The 16,053-nt window shown below is 39.5% G+C and overlaps 1 protein-coding gene across 3 annotated transcripts in view; it reads right to left on the bottom strand.

Moving 5' to 3' along the window:
• LOC115220882 (cyclic AMP-dependent transcription factor ATF-2) overlaps positions 1 to 16,053 on the bottom strand; it is a 107,954-nt gene that overhangs the window by 42,134 nt on the left and 49,767 nt on the right. The window contains exons 1-2 of one of the 3 annotated variants that reach the window (XM_036510475.1): positions 15,206 to 15,218; positions 1,443 to 1,591 (exon numbers count right to left, since the gene is read on the bottom strand). The exons of 1 other annotated variant lie outside the window; for it this stretch is intronic. The gene's annotated coding sequence lies outside the window, so the exon portion shown is untranslated. Of the gene's footprint in view, positions 1 to 1,442; positions 1,592 to 15,205; positions 15,219 to 16,053 lie in introns of those variants that run through there. One more of the 3 variants, XM_029791071.2, reaches the window with a different exon arrangement.

Raw genomic sequence — 16,053 nt, 5'->3', positions numbered from 1 at the left:
TACAAGTATAAAGAAAGAATTAAAGAAAAAAGGACTCATTATATTAAATGTTATCGATTATACTGAGTGGAAATAGAGGGTGCTGCAGTTCCACAGTGCCTATACACGAGCCGTCACTGATTGAGACACATCCATGGTGGGGCACCATCTTCAAGGGTTTCGCTCAAATGTATCAACAGAATGTAAAGGGACTTAAGTAAATATCACAAGGCATTTTATTCAACACCAACAATTCTGCCGAATAAAAATAATCACTTTAAATTTTGACACAAGGCCAGCAGTCTTGAATGGTGGGGAGTAAGTCAATAACATACACCCCTGGTTACTTATTTTGTCAACCCTAAAAGGATGAAAGAAAAGTTGACTTCAGCAGGATTTGAACTCAGAATGTAAAGAATTGGAAGAGATGCAAATAGTTCAGCTAAAATGCTGGTTAACCTTTTGGTATTTAAACCGGCCATATCCAGTCTGAATATTCTGTTTTACTCACCAGATCTGGCCTCTCATACCTACCCTACAATGCTTTTGTAAACATAAACAATCGCATCATCGAACTCTTACAGCTGTGAGATGATGCATGATTAATCCTAAACGACTGGATAAATAAGCATTACATTTGACAGAGGAATCTGAATGCTAAATACTTAGTTATTGCATCAGGTTCTGTTATACAATATTTGGGATGGCAAGCTTGGCTGAAACAAATAGCAAGCATACTATAATATCACTGACATAAAATAAAAATTTTTAAAAAAAACCAAAGAAAAAATAGAGTAGCTGTGGTTGTGTGGTAAGAAACTTGCTTCCCAACCAAATGGTTCCAGGTTCAGTCCCACTGCGTGGTACCTCGAGCAAGTGCCTTCTACTATATATAGGCTCAGGCCAACCAAAGCCTTGTGAGTGGATGTGGTAGACAGAAACTGAAAGAAGACCATCATATATATGGCACGTAAAAAACAGCATTTGAGCGTGGCCGTTGCCAGTACTGCCTGACTGGGCCTCGTGTAGCACCCACTACACTCTTGGAGTGGTTGGCATTAGGAAGGACATCCAGCTGTAGAAACTCTGCCAGATTAGATTGGAGCCTGGTGCAGCCATCTGGTTCGCCAGTCCTCAGTCAAATCGTCCAACCCATGCTAGCATGGAAAGCAGACATTAAATGATAAATGAACGACGATATATATATATATGTATGTATGTACTTGTGTCTGCATTTGTCCCACCCACCCCACCATTGCTTGACAACCAACAGTGGTGTGTTTACGTGAACATAACTTAGCGGTGCAGCAAAAAGAGACCAATAGAATAAGTACTAGGTTTACAAAGAATAAGAGCTGGGGTGTCGATTTGTTCAACTAAAGGCAGTGCTCCAGCATGGCCACAGTCAAAGGACTGAAAGAAGTAAATGAGTAAAAGAACAGACAAAAATCTAGTTTCCCTACCTTCAGGGGGTCTTGATGGAGTTGGGGAGCTTCATGAACACCAAGCTCCCCGACTTGAGCAAGTAGGGTTAGTTTTCAGCTACATCAGGAGAGGTTACGACTAAAGAGAATCCAAGGTTCATGGCACCAACAGAAGACAACTAGTTACTCTGAAAGAATAAAAGAGAAAAACATAAGTAACAGAATCTCTCTCTCCCTCCCTCTCTCTCTCTCTTCTCTCTCTCTCTCTTTGTTGGGTTTCTTTCAAAAGAAAGATGCTCTTCACTTGCATCCTGGTTACCAGTCTTATATATGACTACATATGATTTCTCACTTTCTCTTTTTCCTAACAGGAAGTAACCATGTATCTCTCCTCTACAGCAAAACATCTTTTTCTGTCCTACCCTGCTACCATACTTTTACATCTCATCACCTGACATAAAACCACCTCCCTCAATACTACTCCATCCATCCCCCCACCCTACACAGTTGGTGGTCCTACACAGTTGGTGACCTTACTACAGCCAGTAACCAGGGCTGTGGAATCGAAACAAAAAACTTTGACTCAGACTCTGACTCCTCAACTATTGGCACCTCTAACTCTGACTCCTCTTTATGTAATCAAGTGATTGTGGTCTAAATATCTCATAAAGCATATGCTTACGTTTGTACTTTGAGTAGGCTTATATGTTATAACTGGTTTATATTAAAGAATAAAGATATTGTGAGTCGAAGTTAGTACAGTTTTATCAACCCTGACTCCAGCTACCCCTTAATTGTTTCCAACTCCGACTCCACAGCCCTGCCAGTAACATATAAAAGGCACCCTGTACACTGTGTGAAATAATTGGCAATAAGAAGGACATCCAGCCACGACAGGTTCAGCACAGTCCTCTGGTTCATCAGCACTTGTCAGGCCATCCAACCTATGTCAACATGAAAAACACACTAACCCTTTAGTATTTAAACCGGCCAGATCCGGCCAAAATATTCTCTCCGTTATATGTTTAAACTGACCAGGTCCTGCCTTTCACACCTACCCTACAATGTCAGTGTAAAATAAACAATCACATCGTTGAAATCTCGAACCTATGAGAAGATGCATGCTTAATTTTAAGAAAATGGGAATAAATAAACATTACGCTTGGCAGATAATCTGAATGCTAAAAGGTTAAACAACAATAATAATGAAGATGATGATTGTCTAGCGACCATGACGCCATGCACCTACACGTACATGCATGTGTTCGTGTGTGCGTGTGATGGCGGTGGGGGGGGGAGGGTACACGACAGAAGCATTTGATCACTATAAGCAAATCGACAATGAAGGGTTTCACAGTTTCTTACTGAACAACCAGCATGGATGATTTGTTTATAGTGATCAAATGTTTGCGTTGCCTGTAAGCTCACTCCCTGCGTCAAGTTGACATTCCCTGCACAGGTGCAAGGTATGCCACATTCATGTGCATTATATACAAACGTTAAATTAATAAAAAACATAGTTGCAGGTATGGCTGTGTGGTAAGAAGTTTGCTTACCAACCACGTGTTCTGAGTTCAATCCCATTGAATGACACCTTGGAATAGTGTCAGAGTGGAAGATGCAAGTGTTTTCCTTGAGAACATAGCACACCACCTGGTCCAGGAATTGAAACCACAACTGCACAATCATGAGGGCAGTGCCCTAACCACCAAGCCACATGCCCTCAATATACATAAGATGCAAGCATAGTTACAGGTGTGACTACGCTTCCTAACCACCTGGTTTTAAGTTCAATCCTATGGTGTGGCACCTTGGGCAAGTGTCTTCTAGCATAAGTAACACCAGGATGACTAAAGCCTTGTGAGTGGATTTAGTAGGCGGAAAATGGAACAAACTGTTTATATGTGTATGTATGTATGTATGTATATATATATGTATATATATTCTTTTATTCTTTTACTTGTTTCAGTTATTTGACTGTGGCCATGCTAAAGCACTGCCTTTACTCGAGCAAATCAACCCCAGGACTTATTCTTTGTAAGCCTAGTACTTATCCTATTGGTCTCTTTTTACCGAACCACTAAGTTACAGGGACGTAAACACACCAGCATCGGTTGTCAAGCGATGTTGGATGGACAAGCACAGACATGCAAACATATATACACACATATATATATACATATATACGACGGGCTTCTTTCAGTTTACATCTACCAAATCCACTCACAAGGCTTTGGTCGGCCCGAGGCTATAGTAGAAGACACTTGGCCACAGTGCCACGCAGTGGGACTGAACCCGGAACCATATGGTTGGTAAGCAAGCTACTTACCACACAGCCACTCCATATATTTTCTATATATATATATGTATGTGTATTTATATGAGTTGGTCTCCTTGTCTTGACATGAAGTGATTGTTGTGAACAAGTGCCACCATCATACAGATTGTTCTTTGTTACCAATGTTCTGTGAAAACATGTCCAGTCATTACGAAATATCACCTTAATTGGAGGTGAGGGTTTGCAATAGGAAGGGCATCCAGCCATAGTGATCCAGCCCCCACAAATTCTGTGTGAGCATGGAGAAGCAGCCATTAAAATGATGATAGTAAGTGGGGGGGGTATATTCTTTTATTTGTTTCAGTCAAATAAATCGACCCCAGGACTATTCTTTATAAGCCCAGTACTTATTCTATTGGTAACTATTGCTGAACCACTAAGTTACAGGGACATAAACACACCAGCACCAGGGATACAAACACAGATACATACACATAAATATAATACATATATATATATATATATATATATATATATATATAGGACAGGCTTCTTTCAGTTTACATCCCCCAAATCTACTCACAAGGCTTTGGTTGGCTTGAGGCTATAGTAGAAGACACTTGCCCAAGGTGCTACGCTGTAGGACTTAAACTGGAACCATGTGGTTGGGAAGCAAGCTTCTTGCCACACAGCCACACCTACACCTATCCTTACCACACACCCACACTGTAAAGTGGTTGGCATTTGGAAGGGCATCCAGCTGGTAAAATCATGCCGAAACTAACCTCGCCTGTGCTAGTGCCACATAAAAAGCACTGAGTCCATTTAGCAGAGTGGTTGGTGTTAGGAAGGGCATCCAGTCATAAAAACCCTGCCAAAACAGACACAGTAGCATAGGGCAGTTTTTCTACCTGGCCAGCTCCTGTGAACCGTCCAACCCATGCATGCATGGAAGATGGACATTAAACGATGATGACGATAAATGTATAAATGTATGTATGCATGCATTTATGTAACAGAATGGCAAAGTCAGAGTTAAAATTATATCAAAACTAAATTAAGACAAAATGAAAATCACATATCGTTTAAATGCTAATGCTAAAAATCCTCTTGAATCACCGTCTATATACATCGACACAATTCATTGCTGTGTTGTTTCAATGATGATGATGATGATGATGATGACGACGATGATGATGATGATGGTGATGATGATGGTGATGATGATGATGGTGATAATGATGTAAACATGGATGAACATGCTAAGTATTCAGCGAACAGTAAAAGAAAAAAAGGCATAAAAAAACATTAAAAGAATGTGAAGATTTTGTTGTGAGGTGGGGGGGGGCCCTAGGAGAGAAGATGGAGGTTACAAGGGAGGGTGAGAGTGGATAAAGAAAAGAAAGCAGAGAGAGAGAGAGAGAGAGAGATTGCAATATCTAATAAATGAACAGATGACATAGGGAGGAGGAGGAGGAGTAGGAGGAACGAGACATAAAGAGTGGGGGGGTGGGCAAAGAAATCAATTGAATTAAGTGCCATATAGAAATAGATGTGTAAATAAGAGCTGAACAGTGGTGGTGGTGGTGGTGGTGTTGGTGGTATAATGGAATCAGTAGAAGTTGTGTTGCTGTGGCAGTAGGCGATAATGATGATGATGATGATAATGGTGATGGATGGTAAGCTTCCATTCTCGGATATATCTATAGAAACCATCAGTCAGATTAACAGAATTTATAACCATCAAAATGTCTGACACGGTGGCGATGACAATGGTAACGACATTAATGACATTAACGATGATTGCACTGACGGTAATGATGACAACGAATGATGCAATGATGGCGGAGACGGTGAGTGAGGTGGGGCGGAGGAGGGCGGGGGGGATAAGGATGACAAACAGAGACGATCATGGAAAGAGTGGGCGATGAATGACGAGAGATGAGAATGACAAAGGTGATGCTGAAAATGTGATGAAGAGTGTTGTGACAAAAAAAAAAACCAAATAACATACTTAAATGAAGCCCATTATTCATATTGACTTTGCATTTTTTTTCTTTTTTAAATACTTCAAACTCATAAAAAAATACAAGGGTTGGCTGTGATACTGACGAGGTGACAGTGGTGGTGTCGGAAGTAGTTTTAAACAGGTGCAAACTACTCACCCCCACCCCCCCGAACCCACCCACCACCACCATCACCAAATGAAATCACTGATTTAGGTGGTGTTCAGGTCTGCCAGATTAAGCAACAGGTAGTCGATGTGCTACATTTATGACTGCACGTTGCTGTCGTTGCAATGTGGATGTCTTGCTAATTAAAAATTTTAATTTCCAAAAGTAAGAAAGCTGCTGATTATCATTAAAATCGGTAAGTAAATTAGAACCAACCCTCAGGCAATACTTCACACACACACACACACACAGATACACACAGACTCACAAGCACACACACACACACACATGTGCTTGAAAAGCTGGAAACAGCAAAAAAGCTAATATAAAAACTTCCTTCGATCAGGTGTGTGTTTATTTCTACTTTTAAGAGATTTTTTTTCACTTATTGCTATGATAATTAATAATTTTAATTTAAGAAATTCATTTTTCCAATACTGTGACTACATCAAGTAATTTTCTAGAAACTTATATATATGTATATATGTATGTGTATATATATATATATATATATTTAAGAAGGTGAATGAATTATCCTAGTATGGATTTATTCATGGATTTCATTTATTCATATATATCATCATCATCATCATCATCGTTTAACGTCCGTTTTCCGCGCTAGCACAGGTTGGACGGTTCGACCGGGGTCTGGGGAGCCACGGGCTGCCCCAGGCTCCAGTCTGGTCTGGCAGTGTTTCTACAGCTGGATGCCCTTCCTAACGCCAACCACTCCGCGAGTGTAGTGGGTGCTTTTTACGTGCCACCTGCACAGGTGCCAGAGGGGTCTGGCATCGGCCACGATCGGTTGGTGCTTTTTTATGTGCTACCGGCACAGAAGCCAGTCAAGGCGGTGCTGGCATCGGCCACGTTCGGATGGTGCTTTTTATGTGCCACCGGCACAGAAGCCATTCGGGGCAGGGTTGGCATCGGTCATGTTCGGATGGTGCTTTTTATGTGCCACCGGCACAGAAGCCAGTGGAGGCTGCACTGGCAACGGCCACATTCGGATGGTGCTGGCGGGGTTGGCAACGGTCACGTTCGGATGGAGCTTTTTATGTGCCACCGGCACAGAATCTAGTGGAGGCTGCACTGGCATATATATATATATAGTAGAAATATGTTAAAAAAAGAAAATATAAAATACACATGGAAATGTAAGGGTAAAATATGAAAAATCAACGAAAATGCATACTGCAAATAGAAAAAGGCTATTTATGAAAGGTAACGACAAATATATACATTTAGATTGACTGAGGTAGTAATACGAGTCTCTTTAGCTAAGCGTTTCTAATCTTGCAGGCTCATGGATGGCAGTTCTAAGTAAAAAACACTCACACCAGTGCCACATTAAGGGACTCATGCCAGTGCTGCGTAAAATCACCCAGTAAACTCTGTACTGTGGTTGGCATTAGGAAGGGCATCTAGCCATAGAAACCGTGCCAAAACAGACTTGGAGCCCAGGAAGCTCTCCAGCTGACCAGCTCCTGTCAGATCATCCAACCCATGCCAGCATGGAAAACAGACAATAAATTATGATGATGATGACAAAGATGATATATATACATATATATATAAGAATATATAAACATATATATACTCTTTTGCTCTTTTGCTCATTTCAATCATTTGGCTGCAGCCATGCTGGAGCACCACCTTTAGTCGAAGAAATCAACCCCAGGACTTATTCTTTGTAAGCCAGGTACTTATTCTATTGATCTCTTCTGCCAAACTCCTAGGTCACAGGGACGTAAACACACCAACATCGGTTGTCAAGCAATGGTGGGGGACAAACACAGACACAAAAATAAATACATATACATATATATATATATATGATGGGTTTCTTTCAGTTTGTCGACCAAATCCACTCAACAAGGCTCTGGTCGGTCCGAGGCTATAGTAGAAGACACTTACCCAAGGTACCAAACAGTGGGACTGAACCCGGAACCATGTGGTTGGGAAGCAAGCTTCTTATCACACAGCCACTCCTGCGCCTATATATATATATATATATATATATATACATGCATTTAATAAAACCACTCACTCTATCTCCCTCACTCACTGAGTCCTACTTTCAAAATCGAGCATGCTTTGTTGTTGCTCACCACTCACAACTGTCAAAAGCATTTGTTAAATTCTGCAATATGAAAGTTATTTGTTGTTTGCTAAATAGTCCTCTTGCAGCTGTCTCACCAGAAATATAAATTTTATGCAACTGCTGCTGATGGTGATAACGATAACAATAACAACAACAAAGAATTAGATCAAGGACAGATTCACAAATATTTGTGAATCAATGAACTCAACAGATAAACTACAAGAAAGGGAAGCATTTTAAAAATGTTACTGATACATTAACAATCTAAAGCAATGAAGCTAAATGCTGGTGGTTGAGTGACTAAATGCATTTCTAAGTGTAGTTTAGGAATAAAGGCTTTTAGTTCAAATCCACAACTTCTCCACATTGAGGGTGTCACCGCTCCGGTACTATGGCCATGTGATTAGAATGTCACAGGACTGAATCGCAAGACGGATTCTTCAAGCTGAGCCACTTGGCAGGAGACCTAAAGGGAAAAAGCAGGAATGAGATTGTTGGATAATATCTATAGTTGCAGTTTGTCATGCTTGGGAAGCTGAGAAATGTAAAGATGGTTGTTTCTGATAGGAGCATATGGAGGAGATGCCTAATGACACTACCTCCATGATCCTCCCTGGAATAGTAAGCAGAGAAGATGGATGACTGGGTAGTTTAAACCCAGTCAGGTAACACAATATATATCAAAGGATAAAACATTTCATGGCAGAGTAAGTATTAAAACAGTTTTCATCCTTAAAGATGCAGTAAACAGGCTGAAATTTTTTCATTGATGCTGTTCTGATGGTATTCTTCAGTTATAATTAAAATATATTCAAATGGGAGTCAATTAAATTCATAAGGATATATTGAAGTGGGAGGAATACAATTTTAATTGCACTACACAAGAACAGAATTTTTTTTGACTTCTGGTAAAACATCCATTTCCCTTGAGTAAAGATTATTTGCCAACATAACATGGCAGTCCTGGTTTAGGACGAATGTTGCTGTAATTTAGCCCCAGGAGACATCGTTTCCAGCTGGCTATACGACATGATCTGTGTCCTTATATTTTCGAACAAGGGCATTTAGCACCCTCACTCAGCTCAAAACAATATCTGTGTGTCGCGATTTCTAGGTTATTTCTCTTCATCAGCACAGAATAATTGTTCAGCTAGAGGTGGCACTGCCAAATTCCCGTTCGATTCCATTTCCCTTGCTAACATGTTTTTGTTTTCTGTTTTTTGTTTGTTTTTTTTTTTTTGTCTTTTGAATTTAAATATTTGCATAATGTTGGCAACAACTGTTTTGTAAAGCTTTTAACTTTCAAGTAGGAGTATAACAATTTTTTCATGGTTTATCAACCAGTAAAACTGAAACAAACAGAATTGGTAATAGACGGAATCTGAAGCAGTAAATTAGAATCAAAATACTAATAAGAGTAGGAACGGATGTGTGGATACAGAGTTTGTTTCCGAACCATGTGGGTGCAAGTTCCATTCCACAGCATAGAACCTTGCGTAAGTGCCTTCCACTGTAGAATTGAGTTAACCAATGCCTCATGAATGGAATTGGTTTAAATAACATTATGAAGATGGGAATTGATAATATGGAGGAGGAAGATGTAGTGATGAAGGGTGCTGTTAATTATACTGTAATTAGATTAACCACTACTTGATTGCTAATAACATTATCGATTAGCACGCTGAAGTCACATCATGTTGCTGTATGAGTTTTCTCCCCTTTTCATGTGACACAATGCACCTGCAGCTACAGGGCATGCTAAAGGTTAATCCCGGTCACTCCACACTAACTAAATATTTTGTTACTAAATAAGTGTAGGTCACTAAGATCTTGCTTGTAATCTACAGTTTCCATTGGATGTGGATCTCTGGACTACTTGCATGAATTAGAAACATTTGCAGCAAGGAGCTCAACAAATTGCAGAGATACTCAGAGATAGTTTTGGACAACAAAAATGAGATGACAGTAAACTTCATTACCAGGTAGTAATAATGATGAGGAATAGGAGCGGGAGAAGAAGCTGATGTTTCCACAGCAGCCAAAACTGGAAAAATATGGAAGACAAAGATGCTTTCAATGTATATCATCTTCAAAAGAAAACCAACAAGTGTTTTATCGATTTTGTCATTTCCCTTCTAATAAATACAGCAAATGAGACAAAATACATTAGATTCTTAAAAGCTAAGTAGTTGTTTTAGCAAAGATTATCTTACAAAATGTGTTAAGTTCCATAAACTACTGCATTATAAGGACTTCATATTAATGTGCCCCTTATAGCACAGTGGATCATCCAAGCCAGGCACACTGATAACAGAGTTTCGGCAAACTGTAACTAAGTTATCAGCCCCATACAGAACTTTGCTTTCCACGAAGATCCTGAGCAGACCATTAGGTCTTAAATGCCCTGAAGTAGGCACCTAAGACATACCTGGTCAATTATTTTCCCCCAAACAAGTAAAGAAAGAGCCACTGGAAAGCAACACACACACCTGCCTGGACTCAAACAGCATATACCCATCCTAATCCAAACAATTCATTGGAATTGTGACTTTGTTGCCAAATTGTGTCTCTGGCGCTCAGTGCCATCAAAAGCCATTCATGTTTCCATGTCTATGAGAACACACCTAAGCTCTGACATTGCAACTTCTGCCCCCACTTCCTCTCCCCCCACAGGTCAACAGGGTAGAACAAGGATGCAGTGATGTTAATGACGTTTTTCTAATTAACTAAGAGCTGGAAGAAGGAAAACTTAAGTTGCTACTTATAACAATTAAGGTAAATTGAAGTTATATTGACTTCTATAGAAAGTGACTTGCAGAAAAAATAAAAACCCATTTATTCTTTATATTTTGAAGTGTATTTTTTTTTGTCGGTTTTTTTTCTGCTGTTTTTGAGTATTTTTGTTTTCGTATTTTTCCTTGCATAAGAGAATGGTGAGAAGGCTTTTACGTAACTATAAAACCTGCATAAAAGTTGATATTCTAAATGCTTCAATTTAAACAATTAAAAAAAAAAAAAGAAAGAAATTAATGGAAATGGATGTTTCTAACATTAAAGCACCTCATGGTGGTATTAGACATTTCTTGACAAGCAGCAGTGAATATGAAAAAAGAAGGTTATGGTTTAGTTTGAGTGCTTAGCATATTTAATGTAATGAGCATCACAAATCTAGTTTTAAATACTTCTGTACTGAAGAAAAAACATAAGTTCGATGACTAAATTAATTTCAATGTTTTGTTTCTTGACAATTAAGGGAGACAATCTTAAGCATCGTTTCTATCTTATTACACCTCTTCAGTAAGATACAGGTATAAAATATTAAGAAGGAGTAAGCATGAAAATTAGTCTATTTGAAAAAGAAATAATAAGAAGTCACTGAGGTTAATTACTTAGTCACTGTCTGAATGAAAAATAATATTTAAGTTAGTGTTAGCATATTCTATGCAGTGAGCATCAAAAATCTAAATCAGCTAACTCGTTCAGAAAACAAACTTAATATTATATTTGTCTTTGTCTAGGGAAAATTCACACAATAATCTTGTGTATTAAAAGGCACCAAGGAATTCATAAAGGGACTGATTACACACTGCTCCCTCTCTCTCTCTCTCTCTCTGCTTGCCATTAACCCTTTAGAGTTCACATTATTCTGCCAAAATTTATTTTTTTTTATCCAAATTATTTTGAACTAATCATTCATTAATCTTGTAGCTATGAGATTTTGATGAGGAAGCTGTTCATTTTTAAAACGATATTGTAGGGTTGGTGTGAGAGACCAGATATGGCCGGTTTGAACATAAAACAGGCAGAATACTTTTGGCCTGATATGGCCGGTTTAAATGCTAAAGGGTTAAACCTAAAATAGCTAGGGTAGTGGGTTATGTCTGTCCCCCAAAGCAACAAGGACCATCTAGTTATCATTAAGGATAACTAGTGAATTGCACAGTAGCTGTGTTTAAAAGTGAAGACGATATGCATACCATCAACCTCTCTCTCTCTCTCTCATCTGTGATCATCTTCAATCCAGTGGCAAGACCAGGTCAAGACGACTGAGGATGGAAACAGATGCAATAGATGACCAAGACGTCTTATTTGTCCCACCTTGCTCTCTGCCCCCCACAATGCATTGCTGCAGCCTCCTCCTCCACCCACCTCCCAGTTGAATCATGAAGTTTCTTTCGCAGGTCATCTTTCAGTACTGAAGGATGGACCTCAGGATGCTTAACTTTCAGGCAAGATGACAATGGACCGAGATGCGTGGCGCCTTGTTGTACTCAAGAAGACCCATGCTCCACAGCAGAAGTGTTATCGCCAGTCCCCACTGGTGGAGAGGATTGGTCTGCAAGAGTCCTGTACTGGTGCCACATAAGAAGCACTCATGTTGGTGCCACGTAAAAGCACTCAGCACACTCTGTAAAGTGGTTGGTATTAGGAAGGGCATCCAGTGGCAGAAACCATGCCAAATCAGACTGGAACCTGATGCAGCTCTCCAGCTTGGTAGGTCTGGTCAAACTGTCCAATCCATGTCAGCATGGTCAACAGACATTAAATGATGATGATGAGAGTTTGCCAGACCCAGTTTTCACATGCACAGGTAGGCAAGTCCTAATATTGCTAACTAACCCATAGCTGGGACCGTGACAGGTGCTACTAGACTAGGCCATAGCAAACCTGGGAATAACAGTGACTAAGAGGTGGTTCTACAGGCTTCAAAACCCCCAGAAGCCCTGGACCAGGGCCCCCTTTAATAGATGCAGTTTAAAATTTTATCCAGGATCGGAATACAGTGAAAGTGAAACGGAGATATTCATGCATGGCCCAGGACTATGAAGTGAAATAACTACAAGCAAGAATCAGAACTTGACAGCAGGTATTGTTACAGGGAGCTTACCTGGTCATATAGATTAGTGTCCAAAGGTAAAAAAAAAAAAGAGTTCAAGGAGGTGGGGCAGTGCCCATAGCCTTTCCAGGTTCCCCCGAACTAGTTTAGGTGATGTTGAGTTAAAATTTTTCATGTTCACTGATCAGAAAATGGGAACAAGAAAATAGTTCCAGACGATTGCAATTCTAAAATAAGAATGTATTTAGTGCCGGCATGACTGAGGGTAAGTTTTCTTCCCAATGACATAGTCCCAGGTTCAGCCCCACCACATGTCTCCTTGGGCAAGTGTCTTCTACTATAGCCCTGGGCCAACTAAAGTTTTGTGAGTGAAGTTGGAAGGTGGAAACTGAAAGAAGCCCATCATATACATACATATACATACATATATATATATATATATATATATATATATATATATATATATATATATATATATATATACATATATAAACAATTGCAGCATGGAAGGTGTTTATAAGCCATTTAAGAAACACACAAAAACCGTTAGATTCACTTCAACATTTAAATTAATTCGCCAAAATATTTTCGTCACTTTGAGACTGTAATCTGTTCACTGACAAAATGCATCACCTTCAATGCTGCAATTGTTTTCATTCCAGCACACGAACTCAGATCAGGTCACTCGCTATGCAAGTACATCTCCATAATATATATATATATATATATATATATATATATATATATATATATATAAATTCAAAGAAAACAGAAAATGGAGAAGTACAGATGAACAACAATTGTTGTTCATCAATACTTCTCCATTTTCTGTTTTCTCTAAATTTTGATTCTTGATAAACCCATGTTTATCCTTATCTTTACTTATAATTTATGAACATAATATGTTTGCATATGTATGCCCATGGTTAAATATAGGTAATATACCGGTAGTGTAATGGATACTTTCTATCCCTTAGACTGTTATTTTAACCTCTATCTCAACTAACCTCTATATATATATATCTATTTCTTTACTACCCACAAGGGGCTAAACACAGAGAGGACAAACAAGGACAGACAAACGGATTAAGCCGATTATATTGACCCCAGTGCGTAACTGGTACTTAATTTATCGAACCCGAAAGGATGAAAGGCAAAGTCGACCTCGGCGGAATTTGAACTTAGAACGTAACGACAGACGAAATACTGCTAAGCATTTCATCCGGCGTGCTAACGTTTCTGCCAGCTCGCCGCTATATATATATATCATATATATATATCATCATCATCATCGTTTAACGTCCGTTTTCCATGCTAGCACAGGTTGGACGGTTCGACCGGGGTCTGGGAAGCCAGGAGGCTGCACCGGGCTCCAGTCTGATCTGGCAGTGTTTCTACAGCTGGATGCCCTTCCTAACGCCAACTACTCCGAGAGTGTAGTGGGTGCTTTTTACATGCCACTGGCACAGGTGCCAGGGGAGTCTGGCACCGGCCACTACTGGTGCCATGTAAAAAGCTCTGGTGCTAGCACCATTTAAAGAGCACCCAGTACACTCTGCAAAGTGGTTGGCATTAGGAAGGGCATCCAGGTGCAGAAACCAACCCAAAACAAACTATGGAACCTGATGTGGCTCCTTGCCTTAGCACCTCCTGTCAAACTGTTCGACCCACCAGCATGGAAAATATATGTTAAATGATGATGATGATGATATATGGGGGGGTGTAGAAATATACTTCCACATCTTCCTCTGTTTTGGGGTTTTTTCCAGTAAGTGTCAGTAATTTATTACCGATATCATTATTAATGTTGTTATGAAGTGGTTGTTTGTTTTTCCTTTTTGTTTTTGTGGGGAGAAAGGTTACATATGTAAAAATGTTTACTGGGAAAAGTAAAAACAAAAAAGAAAAACAGAAAGAGTTTTGCTGTGCAATATTTTAGTTGTATACTGTTGAGGAATGTCATAACACATGTCAACCTTGTCTAAAAGTAGAGATGACAATGGCAGCAAAGCACCACACTAGATGCTTTCCTTCAACTGTCCGTCTTTACCCCTTCAAGTGGCAAGTAGCACTAAAAGGCCCAAGTCAATAAGAACCCCACCACTGCCAACACCACCTATCCATTAGACAATGAAGCAAAGAGAAAATCTCTGTATGGTCACTCAACCTGCTAGAAATAACAGCCACATTTCTCTTAGATTACACTCTACTTGTCAAGAAAAAAAAAATCAAAGGACATATATGGATGATATCTAGTTAAGGAACACTATGCCAAGAGGGAGCAAAAAAATTGGAATGGTCACAGCTGGAAAGTTTTTGATCAGATGTTTGCATAATTGGGGCCAATTTGGAGCTAAATAACATCAAGAGAGGAAAAGTGAATTCATATCTTACAACCTGTTACCAGAAGACATTTGGTGTATATGATCAATACATTTAACTCCCATACTGTTAAAGTCTTGTCTCCAGTCTACAGAGCCATTAAGTCAAAATTTATCCAGATTTTCATGGCTTTTAAGCAACTGTAACTACAGGATTTCCACCTGAGCATGAACAAGGCTATCAAAAGGTTAACCTCCACAGGTGACACAAGTACTTTATTTACAACTGAAGGGACTGAAGCAAAGTGGATGAAGTGCCTTGCTCAAGGCCATGACTTTCAATACCCTACCCAGTTCAAGAATCAAACCCACAACCTACCAAATGTGAACCCAATGCCCTAACCACAATGTCATGTGCTTTTACATACGCTACACCTAGTAAAGAATAAGTGGATGGAATAGCCATAGCAGGGAATGAATTTTTGGGGGGAAGGGGTTAAGCAACAAGGAGAGGGTGAATCTATGTTTCACATCCTATCACCAGAAGAATGCTGTGTACATAACGGATAAAATTAACTGCAAAAGCTAAGAATAATTAACAAACAGAAACTTATGGTTAACCATGGTAAGTAGGGGGCCACTATGTAACTGATGAGTGTTTCAGGAGTTTGTTGCATACAGTTGAAATCCTAATACAGTAACATATTAGTATTGGCACCCTCATCATGGTTGTTATAGTCACTACATTTTGACCATTACACTCGCTAGCCTTCATTAGGTGTCCAAGAGATTAAATAATGGTCTTGGAATCTTGAACTAAGCTCTAGTAAATGCACAGGGGCAGACTGTTCTCAGTCCATTCACCATTCTAGTTCTTCTATTTGTGATACAGCCTGGCTGATCCAGGGACTAGACTCCTGCCCACTGGCTAAACTACTA

The sequence above is a fragment of the Octopus sinensis genome, linkage group LG17 (genome assembly GCF_006345805.1).
Source record: "Octopus sinensis linkage group LG17, ASM634580v1, whole genome shotgun sequence".
Classification (NCBI taxonomy): Eukaryota; Metazoa; Mollusca; class Cephalopoda; order Octopoda; family Octopodidae; genus Octopus; species Octopus sinensis.
This window is presented reverse-complemented; position numbering and strand designations above follow the sequence as displayed.